Genomic DNA, 20,112 nt, shown 5'->3' with positions numbered 1-20,112 from the left:
TGTTGCGGCCTGAGCACTAAAATGAGATCACCTGTGTGATCTGTGTGGCGGTGCTTTCTGAGCCTTAAATTTATACAGTTCTCTCAAGCTCATAAGATATTTTCATTTGATTGATCTGATTTTGATCCTAATAACAAACACGTGACCCAAGTTTCTGAGCTTTAAAATATCATTTATAAACATCTGTTGGTTGCTACTTCTCTGTTGCATATACTGAAGCAATTCCAGGATCAGGCAGTACTGACGACCTTACTTCCCACTATAAAATGAAGCTAGCTAGCATAGCTGGGGTGAGATTCCTAAGGCCACTGCCCTGGGTTTAAGTGTAACTTTTTCTTAAAAAGTGTGAAATTATCCAGGGAGCGAACAGTAACAAAGTCTCCAGAACTTAATGTTTTCTTTTGCATTCTTTCCCTGAAGGACTTCAAGTTCAGAAATGTGTAATTGACCCCATGGTAGAAATGAAGTCTTATGCTGTCTACTGTTTTAGTTAAAAGGCATTTGAGGCCAGGTGTGGTGGCTCAAGCCTGTAATCCCAGCACTTTGGGAGGCCGAGGTGGGTGGATCGCCCGAGGTCAGGAGTTCGAGAGCAGCTTGGCCAACATGGCAAAACCCTGTCTCTAGTTAAATAAATACATAAGTACACACATAAATACACACACACAAACACACACTAGCCGGGCATGGTGGCATGCACCCGTAGTTCCAGCTACTTCGGAGGCTGAGACAGGAGAAGTGCTTGAACCTGTGAAGTGGAGATAGCTGTGAGCTGAGATCATGCCTCTGTACTCCAGCCTGGGCGACAGAGTGAGACTCTGTGTCAAAAAAAAAAAACCCCAAAAACAAAAACACCATTTTACTCGTCAGGAAAAACCTAGCTCAGCTCCCTTCCCCAGACTTTTTAGAGCAATCACATTAAGGCATCAGAATTGATGGTAGGTTGAGCTCACCTGTACATGGTCTTTTCCTCCTTTTTCTTCCTGCCAACATCCATTTGAGTCATATGCTATTTAACTGAGGATATGTTTTATTTTTCTTTCTAAAATTCTTTTAAAAAAATAAATAAGTGGCCAGTCCCTGTGGCTCACGCCTGTAATCCTAGCACTTTGGGAGGCCCAGGCAGGCGGATCACAAGGTCAGCCATAGCTGTGACTATTTTCCAGAGACTGTTTCGTGGCCTGACCAATATGGTGAAACCCTCTCTCTACCAAAAATACAAAAATTAGCTGGGCATGGTGGTGCGTGCCTGTAGTCCCAGCAGCTCGGAAGGCTGAGGCAGAAGAATAGCTTGAACCTGGGAGGCGGAGGTTGCAGTGAGCCAAGATCCTGCCACTGCATTCCAGCCTGGGCGACAGAGCAAGACTCCATCTCAAAATAAGTAAATAAATAAACAAATAAATAAGCAGCTGGAGGCTGGAATGTCAGATTTAATAAGTCAAGGCAGTGTAAATGAGGAATAGCAGAATGAATTGATAGTGCCATTTGATGAAGACATTTTCCCTAGTATTTCCAGGCACAGTGGACGAATACGAATACACTGAAGGATATCATTGTAGACCCATTAATTTTTTACTTGCCTAAAAGCATTCCTTTTTGTCTTATAGAAATTTCAGGTCTAAAGTTGCCATTAGGATCAGACTTGCTGAATAAATAGTGTAGATGTCAGTGCTCTCAGTTACTTTGTGTAAAGAAAATCTAAGCCATCTGGGCTTCTTGTGCTTTTATTATGCTGGCTCTAAAGACAGAGCAAAACGGCTTTTGTTTTTGGGTCAAAGCAGACGTATGTAGCCTGCCATCTTAATTTCTTTTGTATGGGTTGGCGGATATTTTAGCTGCTTTGAAATGTTGGAAAGATTTCAAACCAAGTTGGGAAAGAACAAAATAAATTGGTTTTTGTTTCCCGCACAACCGAGTTTACTAGTTCAAGTATTTTGTGAACAAGTATCTTCTGAAATAAGTACATTAATTTAACACCGTTTGGATGTTTCTTCAAATTTGTTGTTAATCTGTTTCATTGGCCCTGTGTTTAAATTACATCTGAATCAGGCAGCGAGGATTTGATTTCAGCATATGCAAGAAAAGAATGTCAGATCCTGAAATATATTGGTAACATATTAACGTGACATGGGAAAATGTGGAATGACATTTGTTCTCCGAACCACAAAATCTTACAAGAATCTCTAGATCTATCCACTTAATTCCCTTCTACCTCTCTTTGCTAACTTGTGCTTTTATAGCTGCAAACTTTGTTCTGGTGGCATAGACATACTCTACCATTAGTACACATGAAGTCATAACTGACTTATGTGACTTTGCTACTTTCAAGAATATGCCAGGAAGCCGTCTTTTGAATTTATTTTCAATTACCTGTGGAAAAACCATCATACCAAAAAAGAGAGAGTGATAAAATCTCAACTGTTTTTTTTTTTTGAGACGGAGTTTCGCTCGTTACCCAAGCTGGAGTGCAATGGCACGATCTCGGCTCACTGCAACCTCCGCCTCTTGGGTTCAGGCAGTTCTCCTGCCTCAGCCTCCTGAGTAGCTGGTATTACAGGCACGCGCCACCATGCCCAGCTAATTTTTTGTATTTTCAGTAGAGATGGGGTTTCACCATGTTGACCAGGATGGTCTCGATCTCTTGACCTCGTGATCCACCCGCCTCGGCCTCCCAAAGTGGTGGGATTACAGGCGTGAGCCACCGCACCCGGCGTCAACTGTTTTCTAATAGCAAATGTGGTTGTAGAAATCAGCAAGTGTATGTTATGTGCAGATTATAGACTGAAACTATTTTTCAGTTATCAAACAGGAAGGGCAAAAGTATTTTAAAAATAACGAATTAATTGCCAGACATTGTAATTTATGTCTGTGGTCCCAGCTACTCAGGAGGATCCCTTGAGCCTGGGAGTTCGAGGCTTGAGTGAGCTATGATTGAGCCACTGCACTCCAGCTTGGGCAACAAAGGGAAACCCTGTCTCAAGAAGAAGTAATAATTAATTCAAATAAATAATATTTGCTGTTTTCCTGGTTGCTGTTACTTTAACTTTCCTGAGTAGTATTTATATTTCCAAATGTAGTTGGAAAAACTTACGTGCCTACAAGTTACGCAGGTGCTATGAAGAACTGAAGATGGTCTCTACCGTCAGGACTTACATACACCTCAAGGCAGTGTTTACAGTTACAGCCACCGAGACCAGCAGTGTTGCTGATAGTACTGCTGTAGACAAACTAGCCTCTTGAATTGTCAGGCAGAGACTAGCGCTTCTGCCGTCCGTCCATAGCTGGGAGGTATCGCCAGTGTTTACTAATGGCAGCCATAGCTGTGACTGTTCCTAAAGACTCTCTGAGGGAACACAAGCCCCAGGTGGAGAAGTGGGTGCTGGGGGGTGGATTAAATTAAGTTTGAGAAAGGCAATATCATTATTATTATTTTTAGAAAATCAGAGCAGCATTTAATCTTACTTTCTGCAGTAAAGAAATGTGTTTAGCCAGGCATGGTGGCTCATGCCTGTAATCCCAGCACAGCACTTTGGGAGGCCAAAACAGGCAGATCACCTGAGGTCAGGAGTTCGAGACCAGCATGGCCAATGTGGTGAAACTCTGTCTGTACTAAAAATAACAAAATTTAGCTGAACCTGGTGACTCATGCCTATAATCTCAGCTATTCAGGAGGCTGAGACAGGAGAATTGCTTGAACTTGGGAGGCGGAGGTTACAGTGAGCCAAGATGGTGCCACTGTACTCCAACCTGAGAGACAAGAGCGAAACTCCTTCTCAAAAAAAAAAAGAAAAAAAGAAAAGAAATGTGTAGTTCTTTGCTTAATCATGCTTCCCAAACTGCCAGAGAAGCTGTTCATAAAATTAAGGGCCATTCACCTTAATTCACTTTGGGAACTGCTGGCTAGATGATGCTTCCTTTTTTGTGGTTGCTGTTTTTATTTGGGTTCTTATTACCAGTGTTAATCAGTTAATATCTACATTGTTTTTTCGAGGCTATTACTTGCATATGAGTACCATTTGAATGTTTTAGTATTTTAAAGTAACTTTATTATTTTTTTAGAGATAGAGTCTTGCTGTGTTGCCCAGGCTGGAGTGCAATGCTATTCACAGGTGCAGATATAAAGCACTACAGCCTCCAACTCCTGGGCTTAAGCAATCCCCCTGCCTCAGCCTCCTCAGTAGCTGGGACTTCAGGTGTGCACCACAGTGCCCAGCAATTTCTTTCTTTCTTTTTTTTTTTTTTTTTGAGACAGGGTCTCACTCGGTCATCCAGGCTGGAGTGCAGTGGTACAATCATGGCTCACTGTAGCTTCAACCTCCTGGGCTCAAGTGATCCTCCCACCTCAGCCTCCCAAGAAGCTGGAACTATAGGCATGCACCACCATGCCTGGCTAATTTTTGTATTTTTTGTAAATAGGATTTTGCCATGTTGCCTAGACTGATCTCCAGTGTCTGAGGTCTAGCGATCCTCTCGCCTCAGCCTCCCAAAGGACTGGAATAACAGGTGTGAGCCACTGCACCTGGCCCTAGCCAGCGATTTTTAAATAACTTTTTCTTTTTTGGAGACAGAGTCTCACTCTGTCGCCCAGGGTAGAGTGCAATAGCATAATCTAGGCTTACTGCAACCTTTGTCTTCTGGGTTCAAATGATTCTCGTGCCTCAGCCTCCCGTGTAGCTGGGATTACAGGTGTGCGCCACCACACCCAGCTAATTTTTGTATTTTTAGGAAAGCTGGAGTTTCACCATGTTGGCCAGGCTGGTCTACAACTCCTGACCTCAGGTAATCTGTCTGCCTTGGCCTCCCAGAGTGCTGGGATTACATGTGTAAGCCACTGTGCCCAGCTTTAAATAACTTTTTTTTTTTTTTGAGATGGAGTCTTGCACTGTCACCTGGGGTGGAGTGCAGTGGCACGATCTCGGCTCAATGCAACCTCTGCCTCCCGGGTTCAAGTGATTCTCCTGCCTCAGCCTCCTGAGTAGCTGGGATTATAGGCGCCTGCCACCCCGCCCGGCTAATTTTTTGTATTTTTAGCAGAGATGGGGTTTCACTACATTGGCCAGACTGGTCTCGAACTCCTGACCTCATGATTCACCCACCTCAGCCTCCCAAGTGCTGGGATTACAGGCATGAGCCACCGCGCCCGACCTTAAATAACTTTTAATGCCCTGTTTTCACATTAGCAAAATGTTGATGGCAATACTTACCTTTCTGGGTTGAAGAATAGGGAGAGAATGTATGAGCCTGCCTAGGGATGTGCCCGGAGTTGTAAATACTTAGCACTTGTCACGTATTATGACTCATCATCTCAAGGGCAGTCCCTGCACAGTCATGATGATCTTCCCCACCTTTTGCTACCAAATATGCTAATTATGGCCTCAGAGCTTTTCTTCAACCAGTTTCAACTATTTTGGACAGCAAAGGATCAAGATAATATAGGCTTTGGTAGTTAATCCGTGAAGCCAACACTCTCAGGATGACCAAAATCTGGGAGAATTTCTTTTTATGATTGTGGACTTTGTGGAGCCAGGTGTTAGCCTTTATGCTTGGGTGTGGGAAAGAGGAAGAAAACAGACTTAGCAGGTCCATTCTGGAACATTTTGTCTCACACCCAGAAATGACTGTCATCCTTGAGTGACTTCAACGTGATTTTTAATGTTGCAGAAAGTTTGGCAGGCAGGAAACTTCATCCAAATCCTGTTTAGTCTCATGGAACTCAGAGACGGGAGTGTTATCATTAGTCTGCCAATGGCTTGTCTTTCTGTCTGGCTTCATTTCGCTTTGAAAACAAAATCAATATCTAGCCCATGCAAACAAGTTTGCCAAGACCTGTGAGCACTTGATATGCCTCAGCTCCAGGACACTGTTGCTCAGTGGCCCCCAGACATTTGGATTTATGCATCTGGGAATTATAGGAGACCAACAGAGTTGTTTCATTTTTTATTTTATCAGGTAAGGACATTTAATAACTCTTGCCATTATTTTCATTTTAATAGACTTTTTTTTTTTTGAGATTCAAGGTCTCACTATGTCACCCAGTCAGGAGTACAGTGCTGTCATCATAGCTGCTGTGCTCAAATAATCCTCCTTCCTCACCCTCTGGAGTAGCTGGCACCCTAGGTGTGCACCATTACCGGCTAAGTTTTAAATTTTTTTAAGAGGCAAGAGTCTGGCTTTGTTGCTCAGGCTGGTGTGGAGTTCCTCCCCTCTCCTCCCCTCCCCTCCCCTCCCCTCCCCTCCCCTCCCCTCCCCTCCCCTCCGGCTGCCCCTTCTCCCTCCCCCCTCCTTTCTTCTCCCCTCTCCCCTCACCTCTCTGTAATTTACCCATCACTGTGTATTTGATGTGCTCTATTAAAGTCCAAATACTTAACACCATTTAAAAATACTGTTTCATTTTAACTTGATTTTTAGCAATGGACAGTCAAGAGTGTGTGTTGATAGAAAGTTAGGCAAGGGAGTCCAGGACCTTATGGAAGCAAATAAGACATATTTTGAAATAGGAAGCTATACCACACTGATAGCGCCCTGTAGCTCACCTGTTCCAACAGTTGGATGCTAGACTCCCAGCTGTGCCTGCTGCTTACTAACTGTGGGACCCTGGGCAAGATATTTTTTTTTTTTTTTTTGAGATGGAGTCTCGCCCTGTAGCCCAGGCTGGAGTGCCATGGCTCGATCTTGGCTCACTGCAACCTCCACCTCCTGGGTTCAAGTGATCCTCCCACCTCAGCCTCCCAAGTAGCTGGGATTACAGGCACACACCACCATGCCCAGCTAATTTTTTGTATCTTTAGTAGAGATGGGGTTTCACCATGTTGGCCAGGCTGATTTCGAACTCGACCTTGTGATCCTCCTGCCTCGGCCTCCCAAAGTGCTGGGATTACAGGTGTGAGCCACCGCTTCCAGGCTTTTTTTTTTTTTTTTTTTTTTTTTTGGAAGATGGAATTTCCCTCTTGTTGCCCAGGCTGGAGTGTAATGGCATGATCTCGGCTCACTGCAACCTCTGCCTGCCGGATTCAAGCGTTCTCCTTTCTCAGCCTCCTGAGTGCTGGGATTACAGGCGCCTGCCACTACGCCTGGCTATTTTTCGGCACTTTTAGTAGAGACAGGGTTTCACCATTTTGGCCAGGCTGGTCTCTTAACTCCTGACCTCAGGTGATCTGCCCACCTTGGCCTCTATGGGCCTCAGTGTTCTCATTTCTTCTTCTTCTTGTTATTTTTATTGTACTTTGGGCTCTGGGGTACATGTGCACATCCTGCATCCTGCGGGATTGTTGCATAGGTACATACATGCCACATCCCCCCACCCCGCCCCCATCACCTACATTAGGCATTTCTCCCGGTGTTATTCCTCCCCATCCTCCCCGCTGCCCCACTGTCCCTCCCCTCCACCCCCACACCTAGCCCAATAAGTGTTGTTCCCCTCCCTGTGTCCAAGTGTTCTCATTGTTCATCACCTGCCTATGAGTGAAAACATGCAGTGTTTGGTTTTCTGTTCTTGTGTCAGTTTGTATAAAACTGGGATAAGAATATCACCTTGCCAGACTGCTGATTGTTGGATACAACAGAGGTATTTGCCAGGTTATACAGGTAAGAATTGCCATAATTATTTGTGTGTATGTATGTATATATGAATGCATATATGGGTATATAGACATTTGCTTACACATACAAGTTGCAAAAATATTAGAGTAGGTCCTTGCCATAGAAAATTAGAAGGGGAGAATGGGGCTTGGAGCATACTTGAAGCTGGAGCATGTGGAAGCTTCTGTGACGTGTGGAGGTCAGTGCTGGACTGGGCTAGCTGGGTGTGGTTTCAGCTGGCTGCGAGGCCTGGCAGGGAATGGGCTGGTGAATGTGTGGTTGGGGGCTGAATACAAGGGGAACAGGAGGAATGAAGCAGAACCAGAAACCACAGCAGGGTTTCCAAGGAAATGAGTCCTGACAGTTTCGTGACTGAGCCAATGGCTGTCCAGCAGGAACAGGCACCTTACCTTGGCAGCAGCCTGTATTTCCAAGTTCCTTTTTTTTCCTCTCTTTTCTTTTTTTAGTAGAGACGGGGTCTTACTATGTCATTCAGGCTGGAGTGCTGTGGTGCAGTCAGAGCTTGCTGTAACCTCAAAATCCAGGCTCAAGCAATCTACCCACCTCAGCCTCCCAAGTAGCTGGGACTATAGTCAAGCGCCACCATGCTCTGTTAGTTTTTATAATTTTTTTTTTTAAAGAAATGGGCTTTTTGCTGTGTTGCTTGAGCTGGTGTCAAACTCTTGGTCTCAAGCGATCCTCCCGTCTCGGCCTTCCAAAGTGCTGGGATGGCGGGCATGAGTCTTGATGCCGAGAGCAGCTTTGTGAGCCAGGGAACGGGGAGGTATTCTTACCTCCTTTGGACAGATCAGGAAGACAGAAAAGGAGGTTTCTGAGAAGAAGTATGACGTGTCAGGCCACATCTCGTAGTGATGAGGCTGCTGCTGAAGCCCAGGGCTGGCGAGGAGATGACTTCCCTGGCTGAGCTAGGTTCCCTCTGCCTGGAGCCCCTGCACTTTGATTGCAGCATCTTCTAAAGACACTTTTGGAGATCAGTTTCTCCTTCTGCTCTTTTCCTTGACTGGCTCTCAGTACCTCTTCTCCTTTGTCTCTCTTTGTGTAGCTTCTCGCATAGTGCCGGGCTGGAATCAATACATTTTAAACAGAGGAGCTTTTAGCAAAAGGCAGGCAAGCATACGACTTCTACCCCCATCACCAGAGTCAGAAATTACACATAGCTAAACTCTGACAGGTCTGGGGACACATAATCTAAATGTGCTTCTATGTATGAAGGGTTCTATAAGATGCTACCTTTTTCTTTTTTTTTTTTGAGATGGAGTCTTGCTCTGTCGCCCAGGCTGGAATACAATGGTGTGATCTCAGCTCACTGCCACTGACACCTCCCAGGTTCAAGCTATTCTCCTGTCTCAGCCTCCTGAGTAGCTGGGACTACAGGCGCGTGCCACCATGCCCAGCTAATTTTTGTATTTTTTTGTATTTTTAGTAGAAACGGGGTTTCACCATGTTGGCCAAGATGGTCTTAATAAGATGCTACTTTCTAAAGTTTTACTTTATATCATGAAACCAAGAATATCTGTGCCACCTGCTTTTCTGCCTGTTAGGTAGAACTGCCTCCAGCCTCCCAAAACCCCCACCCCGGAGTCGAGTATCATGCCTTCTGTGATTGAGTCCTCTTTCTTTACTTATCAGGTATTGTTAATCTCAGCAGGAAATATTATGGCTGTGCCTGGGTGTTTGGAGCATAAGCTAATATGTTCAGAAAAACTCTAAGCTCTCGAGCCCTCCAGAGTCCCAAATAATGAAGCCAGGACAAAGAGATCATGAGCTTTATTATTAGACACACTTACGAAAAAACCTATTAATGAAAAACAGTTTGCAAACAAGTCAGCTTCCATTGTTAAAAGTTTAAATAGAACTCTGTTTTGTTGAAGGAGAGCCTGAATTAGTTATTAGTGTCTCAGACCACAAAGGCTGCCACGTTGTGATGGTCTGTGGCACTCATGGAACGTAACTGTCTTCTTCTCTCAGAGAAATGGTAAAAATTTAAAGTTTTCAAATGAACATTAATCTCCAGCTTTGCCATTTCATGCTTGCTCATGCATAATAAAAAGGGTATTAAATTCGAAGAGATAAATTTTGGTGTCAGGATTAACTTAAAGACATTTTAAGCCATTTTTCTAAAAATCTGGAAAATCCTTCTGACTATTGGGGTTTTAGCCTGCTTCACACAGTTGTTTGCATTTTTAGTAATAAGTTCTGACCTTTTGTAGAAATTTTAAGCAGTGTAGATCACTTCACAAAATAATTGCCCTTAATATCTCAGTTCTTCTAACACACCATGAAAAGACCTGAATCACTTCTAAATGGATTCCTTTGAAAATGTGCATTGTTTCTGAATGATAACTGTTTCTGAATCTCTCTTCAGGGTTATGTAAACAGCTTCTAAACATTCGAAATCTCTTTTAAAAAAACTTTTTTTTTTTTTTTGAAACGAAGTCTTGCTCTTTCGCCAGACTGGAGTGCAGTGGCAGGATCTCTGCTCACTGCAACCTCCGTCTCCCAGATTCAAGCGATTCCCCTGCCTCAGCCCCCTGAGTAGCTGGGACTGCAGGCGTGTGCCACCACACCTGGCTAATTTTTTGTATTTTAGTAGAGACGAGGTTTCACCATGGCCAGGATGGTCTCAATCTCCTAACCTCATGATCCGCCCGCCTCGGCCTCCCAAAGTGCTGGGATTACAGGTGTGAGCCACCACAGCTGGCCTTTAAAAATCTTTTAAACAAAGATAACTCCCCTATGTTGGATCTCTTTTTTATTCTGTGTATTGGTTTTAACTTTATTTGTAGGAACTAGTCATTTTAAATATGGGCTTGCAGGCTATTTTTTTGTTGTGTTTTCTTGACAATTATAACACCCACTGTGAAGACACATGTGTACTCATGTGTTTGGTTTGGTGGACAGGGCGCCTGTTGCAATCTGTTTCTGGTAGTCATAAGTGCCAGGACTACAGTATTTTCCACAAGGGCTTCTGAGAATGGAAAGGATCATGTTTTACTAGTGACATGTCATGCAAAGGATTTCACAGGACAGGTATGCTTAAGCTCTTCGGTTTCTCTCTCTCTCTCTGTCTCTCTCTCTCTCTCTCTGATGGAAATAGATGTACCGTGCTGCAAAGAAAAATCAGCACTGAGACAGAGGATCTTTTAGCAATGCAATTTTTACATCCTGGACTCCAGGAAGGGTACCTTTACTAGCCATCTTGCCACGAGAGTACAACAAGTAAAGGAAAACACACAAATTTGTCCCTATGCATTTGGGTCTTCCTTACTGCTGTGTTCTGATCTCTGTTGGCTGGAGCCAGACCTTACAATTTAAACTATTGGCTAATAATTTAAAACTTTTCTAAACAGGTAAAAGCAGTGGAGAGCTGGTACATGCCTGTGAGCACGTCCAGCACAGAGATCTTGGTTAAAGTACAAGGACATAGTACTACGTGCCTGTAAGCTTGTCATGTTTAACAGCGACATAGGATAGGGCTTAACAAAGTTATTAGCACACTTATTCTTTAACAAGAAAGGAACTTTAAAAAGGAACTTTTCTAATTCTCTCTCTCTCTCTCTCTCTCTGTCTCTCTCAGAAGGCTGTTTTGTCCACACCGAAAATCTTTTTAGTGTAGCCACCTTCATTAAGATCTTGTTTTGATCTTCTAGATAACTTGCTGCAGCTTCTTCATCAGTATGTGCTGTTTCTTTTTTTTTTTTTTTTTCTTGAGACGGAGTCTCGCTCTGTCGCCTGGGCTGGAGTGTACTGACACGCTCTCAGGTCACTGCAACCTCCGCCTTCTAGGTTCAGGCGATTCATCTGCGTCAGGCTCCTGAGTAGCTGGGACTAGGCATGCGCCACCACGCCCAGCTAATTCTTGTATTCTTAGTAAAAGATGGGGTTTCACTATGTTGGCCAGGATGGTCTTGATCTCTTGACCTCGTGATCTGCCCACCTCGGCCTCCCAAAGTACTGGGATTACAGGTGTGAGCCACTGAACCCGGCCTCCCTTTGCTCTTTTGTGTTGTGGAGATGGCTTATTTTCTTAAATCTCATAAACTAATCTCTGCTGCCTTCAGACTTTTCTTCTGCAGCTTCCTGACTTCTCAGCCTTGATAGAATTGAAGAGAGTGAGGGCCTGCTCTGGATGAGGCTTTGGCTTAGGGGAATGTTGTGGCTGGTTTGATCATCTATCCAGACCACTCAGACTTTTTCCGTATCAGCAGCAAGACTGGTTTACCTTCTTTTCCTTCATGTGCTCACTGCAGTAGTATTTTTAATTTCCTTCAAGAAATTTACCTTCAAGATTTTACCTTTGCAACTTGGCCGTTTGGCTCAGGAGGCCCGGCTTCCAGCTCGCCTTTGCTGTGACCATGCCTTCCTCACGCAGCTGCATCATTTGTAGCTTTTGATTTAAAGTGAGAGATGTATGACTATTCCTTTTACTTAAACATCAGAGGCATCGTGGGGTTATTAATTGGCCCATTATCAATATTGTTGTGTCTCCAAGGATATGGAGGACCAAGGATTGGGAGAGATATGGGAATAGCTGGTTGGTGGAGCATTCAGAACACACACAACATCAATTAGACTCATTGTCTTGGATCGGCGTGGCTTGTGGTGCCCCTAAACAATTACAGTAAGAGCATCAAAGATCAAATCTAATAAGAATGCAAAAGTTTGAATTATTGTGAGAATTACCAACACGTGACACAGATGTACAGTGAGCACTTGCTGTTGGAAAAACAGCAGCAGTAGACTCGCGCAGGGTTGCCACAGACCCTTGATTTGTGAGAACATGCGGTGTCTGTGAATTAAACAAGGTATGCCTGTATTTGAGGTGGGCACAGTTTGCCAATGAGGGAAAGATACCGGCATATATCAAACGCCTTGCATTCGTTGGGTTCTGTGCTAAGTGCCTAACTCATGTGTATTTAAAAAAAAATAACAGCTTTATTGAGATGTAACCCACACACCATAGAATTTACCCAAAATGTACCATTCAGCAACTTTTTTAGTATGTTAACAGAGTTGTGCCATCATTACCACCCTCAATCTTAGAGCATTTTCATCACCCCAAAAGAATACCCTATACCCACTAGCAGCCAATTCCTGTAACCCTCCTCCTAACCCCTGGCAACCATGAATCTAATTTCTGTCTCTTTGAATTTGCTTATTCTGGGCATGTTACATAAATGGAAACGTATAATAATATTTAGCCTATTGTGTCTGAACTCTTTCACTTAGCACATTTACAAGGTTCATCAGTACATCATTTTTATTGCCAAGTAATATTCCATTATGTAGTTATACCACATTATGTTTACCCGTTCATCTGTTGATGAACATTTGGGTTGTTTCCACTTGTGGCTAATAGGAAAAATGCTGGTATGAACATTCACGGTAGCTTTTTTGTGTGGACATACGTTTTTCTGTTTCTTGGGTATATGTCTAGGAGTGGAATTGCTGGATCATATGGTAACTGTCTTTAGCCCTTCAAAGCATCTGCACTGTTTTACATTCTTACCAGCTATGAATTAACTCATATACTTTTTAAAGGCATAAATATAACTATCAAGAGAGCAGAGAACAATTTTAAGTTTTACAAAGTCCCAATACAAATCCCTAAGTCTCTGAAGGACATGACTGCTTTGAGTGTGATGCAGCTTTTCCCAGTTTGCAGCTGTCCACAAGGTGGGGGCTATATACCACTCGGTGCCTGTTCCTCATCACATTTTTATCCATTTCCATCTGCCCATTGGGCACATGTGTAGTCATTGAGTTTTTGGTGTTGCCTTCTTCATTATCTTTGACCTTGGAATACAGACAATGAGGTGGGGTTGATAGATGACGATGCAAACCACTGGAGGTGTGTCATAATGAAAGCAGGGATAGGAGTTACATTGTTAGTATTTTGTCTGTAACAGTGGAGGAGGAGCTGTTCTGTCATAGGAATAGTGGCTATTTGGTATCTAGTGAAAGAGTGCCAGAGCCCCTTTGTCCTTCCACTGTGTTTTGATTCTATGGCTTTCTAAAATGCAAATTTGAAGAGATAAGGCTATAAGGATATTACCGGAAAGAAAGCATCTCCAAACGTTCCTTTTGGGAGAGGGATGAGAAGTTAGGCAGGGATGAGGACGCTGACAAAAGCATGCCCCTCTCTCTCCTGACCTTTGCGCTTAGGAGGTTTCAACCTGATTCCCATCAGTTTCCCTGACCCTCAGATCTTCTGGCTCTTAGATATTCAGACCAGATTTCCAGTACAAAATGTGCTGGGCTTTTACATCCTTTGCTTTCATAGCCATTTACAAAGAAACAGCAATTTCTTGTTGACACATTTGGGAGGAGTAGGGGGGAACAAATGACCTTATTTTGATCACAATCCACATACTGGAAAAACTATCTCAGAGTATGGTTTTAATTTTTTTGTTATCAAAAGCGTTTTTTTAAAGACCTTTGCCCTCTTTAATTCGTAACCTACTTTTTAAAAATTTTTCTTCTTTCTGGCCTTCTGCCTTTCCCTAAGCCTTCCATTAATTCAAATAGTGTTTTCCCGATATTTCTACAGACTTCCTTGGCAGTGGGGGTGGGGTTGGTGGACAGGAAAAGTGTGAGGAGATAATTATTTCATATGCTGAGCAGTTGTGTCTTGTTATCTTCTGAATACTGTGTTTTCTCCGAAGCAGGTAGATCACAAGGTCATGAGATCGAGATCATGGTAAAACCCTGTCTCTACTAAAAATACAAAAATTACCTGGGTGTGGTGGCATGCGCCTGTAGTCCCAGCTACTCAGGAGGCTGAGGCAGGAGAATCACTTGGACCCAGGAGGCGGAGGTTGCAGAGAGATAAGATTGCGCCATTGCACTCCAGCCTGGTGACAGAACAAGACTCCGTTAAAAAAAAAAAAAAAAAAAAAAAAAAGTGGATTAGAGAAGAAGCCCTTTTTTTCTTCTAAGAACTGGTGACTCCTGGGGTAGATTTTTTTTTGTTTTGTCTTTGTTGTTTTTTTTGAAAGCTGTTCTACAATGCTCATTTTATGAAAATTTATTAAACCTCTTATATTTATCCAGATACGTTCATTGATAGCGATTTTAATTGGACTGATTTCATTTTTAACCATAGAAGTGTATACAAGCTTTGGAAAATAGAAAAACAGTCATAGAAAAGTATTAAAAACACCTATAAAGCCAGGAACACCTGTGGGGAACACCTGTGATCCTAGCATCTCTACTGGCAGATGTGCAGCTGGCACACTAGCCCCTGGGTGTTTGACTTCTCGGACGCATCCTGTTGGCCTGTCAGCCCTGCAGTAGTCTCAGAAGGGTTTGAGCTAGATGGTTAGGATTTACCGCTCAGTGACTGGTCTGCTGGCGGCTTTATGATGTCGTGCACACCATCCCTGATACTTTTGGGGGTGCGCTATTCGTATAAGTGACAGCAGGAAGAAACCTTCTGTTTTGGGGACAGCGTGTTTGTGGTGATCGCACCTAGAGAGGATTCAGAAGATTGCTTTCCTGTGGAATTTCTGTTGAATTGCATCTTGCAGTGAGATTTATTCTTTTTTTTTTTCTTTTTTGAGACGGAGTTTCGCTCTTGTTGCCCAGGCTGGAGTACAATGGTGCAATCTTGGCTCACCGCAGCCTCTGCCTCTCAGGTTCAAGTGATTCTCCTGCCTCAGCCTCCCGAGTAGCTGAGATTACAGGCATCTGCCACCACACTTGGCTAATTTCATATTTTTAGTAGAGATGGGGTTTTCACCGTGTTGGCCAGGCTGGTCTGGAACACCTGACCTCAGGTGATCCAAAATGCTGACCTCGGTTTCCCAAAGTGCTGGGGTTACACATTCTTTGATTTTGACTCCATTCCCAGCGTGTTCACCCTCAGCTATCTCTTTGCCCTCATCTTCATGATGTCATCACACCAAAGTGGAGGACTAACTGGAATAGTAGCAATAGTTAGTAACTAACTGGTTAGGGCCAGGCAGGGGTGAGGTGTGTGCTCCCTCACCAGTCTAAGCCTCAGCATCTCCGCCGCAGATAGTAATGCCTTCACGATATACATTCGAAAGTCAATTCAGGCTGAGGATTGTGCCCAGGGACTCATAGCCAGTAAGCAAGTGGCAGAGCTGGAATTCAAAAGGTCATCTCTGAACAGGTGACCCTGTAAGGTCTGACTCTACCACGCATACTTCCCCATGATACCAAGAAATTGAACTCTCCTTGTGCTGTGTGCTGTTGGATAAGTTTCTTAACTTCTCCGGCCTTCTATGAATTCATCCTTTTAAAAATGAGCATCAGTATTACCTCCCCTTCTGAGGACCAAATGAGGTAACATTAGCAACGTCTGATGCATGCAGCTGGCACTTAATAAACCCTCTGCTTGGCCCTCTTATTTTGTTTTGGCATCCAAAGGATACACTGGGCATTGAAAACCTGATGACAAAAACAACTTAATTTCACAAACTAGTTTGAGTCTTTGAAAAAAGAAAATAACAATCTTTGTGTTATCTATACTTAGTTATCTAACAAAGTAGCAGAACAGTTATGTATATAAAGATAACACTGGCCAGGCGCAGTGACTCACTCTTATAATCCCAGCACTTTGGGAGGCCGAGGCAGGTGGATCACTTGAGTTACGGGAGTTTGAGACCAGCCTGGCCATCATGGCAAAACCCTGTCTCTACTAAAAATACAAAACTTACCCAGGCATGGCAGTGCATGCCTGTAATCCCAGCTATTCAGGAGGCTAAGCCAGGAGAATTGCTTGAACCCAGGAGGTGGAGGAGGTTGCAGTGAGTAGAGACTGTGCCACTGCATTCCAGTCTGGATGACAGTGAGATTCCGTCTCAAAAAAAAAAAAAAAAAAAAAAATGCTAACCCCTAGGCCATAGTAATTAGGGTGCCAAATCTCTGACAAGTTTGAGCTGAAAACAGGGCACTGGTGCCATTTTTTCCCCCTGCACACTAGCAGAGTAGACGCGTATAAATTTGCTTTTGATTAGATTCCAATGTAACTTTCTAGGGTACTTGATGTTTTCAGGCACCAAATACTTTCTCCAGTCTTGTGAGGTGGCAGCAAAAACAACAGGACAAGGCAGACTTTCAGTGAGATGAGTTGTATTTTCTTCTTAGACTCTTTTTGCTTGCAAAGGAACATCATAAAAGTATACATTACTCAGTACAAAATAGTCAGTCGTGGAGCTTGAGAGCATATACACAGTCTTTGAAAGCACAGAGGCAGTGAAGCTAAACATAAGCTCTCTTTTGTTTACGTGATTGCTCATTTCAGCCACATGTCAGGAGGCAGATGTATTAACAGCGTTTGTCATTGATCATTACTTTAATTCATGAATTAAAGAGCCAATAAATGAAAGAGGGAAAATAAGAGAAACATCCCCAGAAACAACATGGAATTCCAAGAAAAATCTAAACAAGGCCAGCAAAGGGATTAAATGCATGCAAAGGGTTTAAAATAGGAGAAGAGAGTGCTATGACGAATGGCTTTTGATCAGAGAGCTTATAGGGTAAGGTTGTCATAAAACATGGAGAAGTCACGCACAGCCTCCCTTTGCCTGTTCCCTCCCCCGCACAGCAGGTGTTCTGGAGAGTGTGCTCGCTCTCATCCTCAGCGCCTGGGCTCCTCCTGCCAGATTCTTGCTTTTTTCCTCATAGAATGTTCTATATTGTTCCTTGTATTCTGTTCTCCTGATAGAAACTACTACTTTTTTTGAGACGGAGTCTTCGCTCTGTCGCCAGGCTGGGGTGCAGTGGTGCTATCTTGGCTCACTGCAACCACCACCTCCCAGGTTCAAGCAATTCTTCTGCCTCTGCCTCCTGAGTAGCTTGGACTACAGGCGCATGCCACCACACCCAGCTCATATTTGTATTTTTAGTAGAGACAGGTTTTCACCGTGTTGGCCAGAATGGTCTCGATCTCTTGACCTCGTGATCCACCTGCCTCGGCCTCCCAGAGTGCTGGGATACAGGCATGAGCCACAGCGCCCGGCCAGGAACTGCTGCCTTTTATCGTGTTCTCATTGTATGCCAGTCTCTGTGACTTTTACTTACATCATTTTCCTTAGTTTTCATGGTAATTTTATGAGTTGTCTCTGACCACCGTCCTTATTTTACAGTTGGAGAAAGTAGTGGGCCAAATAAATGAAAATCTTGTTTGTTGTCCCTAAGTTATAGGTGGCATAGATCTAGGAGAGTTAGTCCAGCTAGAGATGATCCTAAGGCCATGTTTGCCTCTTATTCCACTCTTTTTTTGTTTTTTTGTTTTATTTGTTAATTTTATTTTTGAGACTGAGTCTCGCTCTATCACCCAGGCTGGAGTGGTGAAATCATGTTTGCCTCTTATTCAATTCTTTTTTTTTTTAATTATTTATTTATTTTTGAGGCTGAGTCTCGCTGTCACCCAGGCAGTGGTGAAATCTCTGCTCACTACAACCTCAGCTCACTGCAACCTCTGCCTCCTGGGTTCAGGCAATTCTCGTGCTTCAGCCTCCCGAGTAGCTGGGATTACAGGCACCTGACACCATGTCTGGCTAATTTTTATATTTTTAGTAGAGACAGAGTTTCACCATGTTGGTCAGGCTGGTCTCAAACTCCTGACCTCAAGTGATCTGCCCGCCTTGGACTCCCAAAGTGTTGGGATTACAGGTGTGAGCCACTGTGCCTGGCCTGGTTTTGTTTTTTGAAACAGGGTCTCACTGTATTGTCCAGGCTGCAGTGCAATGGTGTGATCTCAGCTCACTGCAACCTCTGCCTTCTGGGTTCAAGTGATTCTTATGCCTCAGCCTCCCAAATAGCTAGGATTGCAGGCATATGCCACTGCATCTGGCTGTCCACTCTGCCTTTCTATATATATTATACCCATTTTGAGGGCAGGACCATTCCTTCAATATTTGTTGAGTCTGTCAGGGCTGGGCACTGGGGACAAGATGGGCATGGCTCCTGTCCTTGGAGTAGTGAGGTGTGAAGTCAACTGAGAGGGTCATAGCTGACATTTAAAAGAAATGAAATAGCCGGGCGCGGCCGCTCATGCCTGTAGTCCCAGCACTTTGGTAGGCTGAGATGGGAGGATCATGAGGTCAGGAGTTCAAGACCAGCCTGCCAACATGGTGAAACCCAGTCTCTACTAAAAATACAAAAGTTAGCCAGGATTGGTGGCACATGCCTGTAATCCCAGCTACTTGGGAGGCTGAGGCAGGAGAATCGCTTGAACCCAGGAGGTAGAGGTTGTGGTGGGCAGAGATAGCACTGTTGCTCTCCAGCCTGGGTACCAGTGCGAGACTGTCTCAAAAAAAAAAAAAAAGAAAAGAAAAAAGAAAGAAAATAGGGTATAGAATATGTGGAGGCCTCAAACATTGTGATGCTAAGTGTTGTGTTAGGAAACTGCTGTTAAACTAACAGTAGTTCACAGGGAAAAACATATTTATCACTGTGGGTTGTGGTCAGAAGTGTGAAAGATCCTGACCAAAAGGTTCTGGGGTTGGGGTGTGATGGCTTTTAAACAGCATAGTGGAGAAGTGATTAGAATGCGTCATAAGGAGCAATGAGGATGCACACGTGATAGAGTAAGGAGGAGGGTGGCAGGGGTGCCTCTGGGCAAGACCATTGGCGTCTTCCGCGAAGAAAACATTTGAGCTGAGACCCCAGGAGAAGAGTAGCAGGAAGATAGTGGCCCAGAAGTGGGAAGAGGTGCGGGATCCCGAACCAGGAAGGAGCAAAGGAATATTCTCAGAAACAGAGATAGTGTGGACCATGTGGTTTGGCCATAATTAAGGAAGTTCAATTAGAAAATCTCAAAAATGTAAGCAGACTCCAATTCCTAGAAATCCTCCTCCTCCTCCTTGACTTGGGCCAAACAAAAACGCATCAATATGATATGACGTAATACTGTCATGCTGATTTTGGTTTACCTCTATTCAATGTTTTTATTTCTTTGGTTGTCTTTGAAAGATGTTTTTATGTTTTATGAAAAGTTTTGGGCCAGGCGAGGTGGCTCACACCTATAATCCCAGCACTTTAGGAGGCCAAGGTGGGCAGATCGCCTGAGGCTGGAGTTTGAGACCACCCTGGCCAACATGACCAAACTCTGTCTTTACTAAAAATACAAAAATGAGTCTCCATTGCCCTTGGTCTCCGGTCGCTGTTGCCACTGGACCTGCAGCAATCATAGTGAACTTACTTCAGATTGTGCTACTGGGTTCATGTTCTTGTCCCTGTGGGATTTGTCCTTGGATGTTATTTTGACAGAAAGAATGATGAAAAGCTAACTGCCTTCCGGAACAAGATTATGTTATATAAAAGGGAATTGCGACCCAATGAAGAATATACCTGGAAGTAAAGACTGGCTGATGCATACAATGTTCACATTTGAAAGTTCTGAGAGAAATAAAATGTGTCATCATTGAAAAAAAAATACAAAAATTAGCTGGGCGTGGTGGCGGTTGCCTGTAATCCCAGCTACTCCGAAGGCTGAGGCACGAGAATTGCTTGAGCCTGGGAGTCAGGTTGTGGTGAGCAGAG

At 43.8% G+C, this 20,112-nt stretch overlaps 1 protein-coding gene and 1 pseudogene across 2 annotated transcripts in view; both read left to right on the top strand.

Annotated features, from left to right (window-relative positions):
* The window catches only part of MYO10 (myosin X), a 272,693-nt gene that overhangs the window by 87,466 nt on the left and 165,115 nt on the right, over window positions 1-20,112 (top strand). The window lies entirely within an intron of this gene.
* On the top strand, window positions 10,599-20,104 carry LOC135274747 (NADH dehydrogenase [ubiquinone] 1 beta subcomplex subunit 1-like; annotated as a pseudogene).

The sequence above is a fragment of the Aotus nancymaae genome, unplaced genomic scaffold (genome assembly GCF_030222135.1).
Source record: "Aotus nancymaae isolate 86718 unplaced genomic scaffold, 86718_ANA_hifiasm-v0.15.2.pri h1tg000014l, whole genome shotgun sequence".
NCBI classification, from domain to species: Eukaryota; Metazoa; Chordata; class Mammalia; order Primates; family Aotidae; genus Aotus; species Aotus nancymaae.
The sequence above is the reverse complement of the archived record's forward strand: the minus strand, read 5'-3'. Positions and strand labels throughout refer to the sequence as shown.